We start from the raw sequence: 3589 nt of genomic DNA on the forward strand, positions 1-3589 counted from the left end.
GCGTTCCAACACGACCCGACGCGTCGACACCTCTAGATGGCGAGATAGATCTTGTTCTGGGTGGCTCAAGGAATGGGCACGGCACCCTTTCGCGCGAGTGCCGGGTGAGATAGGGGGCATCACATGGCTTGTCAGCCGACCTGCTGCTGGCGTCCCTCACACATCCCCAAAATGTCCAGCCCCTTTGATTGCCTTTGATACCACACCTCTCATCGCCCCGCTCCGTGATGGCCTCTCCCTTTCCTTGCTTCAAATCTAGCGCACTGTCTGGATGGTGCAACATGACTGGTCGTCCGGCAGCCGGGAATATCAAGGTGTGGCTGTTGAGCCAAGAGGTGTGCCCACGGTGAGGAGAGTATTGTAAGACATGGGGAGCGGAGATATTCAGCATCCATCACATCCATCCAACAACCGCAAGCAGAAGCTGCTCAGCCCAGGACAGGGGCTGCAGGGTCAAGGAAAAAACGAGACACCAGAACAGAGATCAACATTAGCTTATCCTTCCCTAAAGGTAGCTACTGAGATACAGTAAGAATAATAAGATAATAAATAAGGAATTAGATCTTCTTTGCCGCTCTGGTGTCTCGTTTATTTCCTGACCTACGCGAGGGGCTGCAGGGTCCAGGAGGTTACAGCATTGCCATCCTTCAATATCTGGACTGTGAAAAGACCAACCGAGTGGTTTTTCTCTCAAGATGGAGTGTCGGGGGATGCAAGCCCCGAGACATGCGTCGTCGATCCCTTTGCAACCATGGTAGGTCATCAAGTTCCCATGCTGATCAGGGCCCGGGAGTCAAAAAGAGGGAGGGCGGTGCAGATTGGTCCCCCGGCTTGAAGTTCGAAAACAGGTAGACGGAACCAAAATCCCCGACGCGGGCGCTAGATGGCGGCCAGAGCCGAATGAATAAAGACTCCGTCGGACTGGAACAGGACTTGGGCTGGTGTAAGTCAATGTAAGCAATGATGGCTTGAATACTACCCTGAGACAGAAAGGGTTGGCTGGTGATAGCAGCACTCACTCATCACTTTCGTCCTGCTCACCCCGTCCCGTCTTACCGTGGCATCCATCCATCCATTCAAGGCCGCTCTGAGCATCCGCAACTCATCCGCCATTCCCGAAACTCTTGGCCGATCCGATAGTTGATCCAGGGTAGGCAATAGTCCTTGGTGAAAAGACATCATCCTGACGTGGGACCAAGACAAACCCTTCCCCTCTCCACACCACCAACACGAACGGGTCAAAATTGCCCATGCCCATCCCATCCTTGGAACTCTCGGTCCCCATCTGTGATCCGCAAGGCGGGCATGACGTGCATGAGTCTACCCCAGGGCCCAACAACAAATGAAATTCCCTCGTCTCTCCATGTTCTTTGCAGCAACAGCCTGCCCTTCACCGCTGTGGCGCTCCCTCTTTGTCGCCTTGACTTTCCAGTGCAGCCTGTTCGGGACGGGTCATTCGAAGAAAAGGGCAGGACCCTTTGTTGTTAGTCAAGTCAAGTCGTGATTCTGAGTGCTGACCCAGGCTCGGCTTCAACGGGAGGCTGGCTGACTTTGCCAAACACGGACCCAAGAACTCAACGTCCAGCTGGGTCCGTTCGACTGTTGCAGTAAGTGATTAACTGGTGGGTGATGCAGTCACAAGCGCTTGACATGTCGGTCCTCATTCTCCGCATTGCAAGTTGGGTCCATCTTCCGCGAGAAGCCATGAAACATTTCTTTGCTTTTTCCACAGGAACGCTGTTCCCCATCTGGTAACCTCTCACACCTCCTGAGCCTGGTGGTTCCCGGGATTATCGAGGATATGATGAATCATGACAGTAGAGAGTGGCATTCTCCATGCCATGATCAACGACATTAAAGTTGCCAACGATTGAGTGACCCAGTTCAAGTGGCCGTTGCAGGAGTGCCATGGCTCCCCAGGACATCCATATTTGTCAAACGAGCACGGCTGGCGTACCCATCCTGTTGGTTCAGCCGTACGCAAAACTTGCGCTCATGCAGTGTAGCTTGCCATGATTGGACGAGGCATCGATATTCTGCAAGCCAGCCAAGGGACGTCCCCAACCTCAAACCGCCAATACCTCGCCTCGCGAGTACGGCATCACACTCAACTCAAATATCGCGAGACCTCGAAACCTTTTCTTTTCCTTCCCGCCAGTGGCGGCAGCTCCTGGTGTCAATCCAAAGTGGCATGATGGTTCCCGTCTCTGCATCCACGTTGAAAAGAACCGGCGTCGAGTCTAATCTTTGGCGCCTGATTATGGAACACCACCTCCGGGCTGTAGTGGCTCCCGGTGGCCTAGTTACGGCACTGCTGCATCTCGAGATCCATTTGCAGCTGCCCAGATTCTGGGGGAGGGGAAGTTCGGCGATCAAGTTGGGCCTGTGAGCAGGGGTTGAGCTCGCATCCAGGTGCAGGCGCAAATGTGTGTCGACACCGGCCCTGGGAACAGTACGGTACTTTGCATCAAAGTCTCTCCCACAGTGTATTGAAACAGACCTGATCGTGTCGGAACTCCGCGGCCTTTGGCCTCTATCTCCTGAGCGGCACAGTCATCGCCCCTAGGGCTGCCATCTTGACAAATATCAAGCAGGGATTGCGGCAAAAGTGTCAGCAAGGCATGGCCGAAATCAGGACTTCCAGCTGCTCTTACGCCGTCATCACGGCCAAGGTCCCGGTCGCAGGGCGTCTTCATTGTCTGTCGCCCCCTAACAAGGCAAGGCAAACAAAGGCCTCGACCCTCCGCTGAGCGCGAGCACTTGTGACGAATCATATTCTACGCCACCTGAGCGGCAGAGAGATGAAGTAAAATGCAACCGGCCTGGCTGAGCTGTGTTACAGCAGATTGCCGTTTCCAGAGCGAGCAACATGCGATCCGGCAACTGTTGGGAGCCTCGTATCCAATGAGGTCATCGAGCATGAGTGCAGCTGGTCCGAAATAGTCGAAGCTCAACGCCCTGATGCTGCCTCTTGCATGTCGGCTGGGTTGTACCATTATTTGTGTGACGGCCGTTGACGCTGACGAAACGGGCGCCGCTTGTAAGATTGCCGAGCAAGTCAGTGAGGCTTGTCAGATGCAACTACATGAACGCCCTGAATTGGAAATCTGGGAATCCGTTTCCGAGATAAGCATCAAGAGAAGGAAAGCGCATCTTTGCGTTTCGGCCAAATACTTTGACTGACCCAACGTTCAACTCTCCTTGCGCCGCAGTTAGTTGTCAGCCCACATGAGCGGCAACCACGGATGTTTCTGTTCTGGTGTACTGTGCCTTTGCCGTCCTCAATGTGACACACCTTGAATCTAAGGAATCATGACGAAACGGATGCAACTGTGTGCTGGAATGGAGAAGAAATGCCATACCGTCGCTTACGGCGGGACGGCGTTTCAATCGGGGCTCAACCCAACGGGCAGCGGCAAGGAGCGGGCCACCGAACGTACGCATCCATCACTTGCATAGGCTTTTTTCTTCTTCTCATGGCAGGGTCCAGGGCTCTCTGCTCGAGGCCCCCTGAAGATTGCGTCTGGGCTAGCTCCTCCATCCTGGGAACCCGTTGGTCTGTGGTCTCGTTGCTTTTCTTTCACTCTTG

Source organism: Fusarium phalaenopsidis, assembly GCF_050370095.1.
Source record: "Fusarium phalaenopsidis strain FUZ10S chromosome Unknown contig_32302, whole genome shotgun sequence".
Taxonomy (NCBI): Eukaryota; Fungi; Ascomycota; class Sordariomycetes; order Hypocreales; family Nectriaceae; genus Fusarium; species Fusarium phalaenopsidis.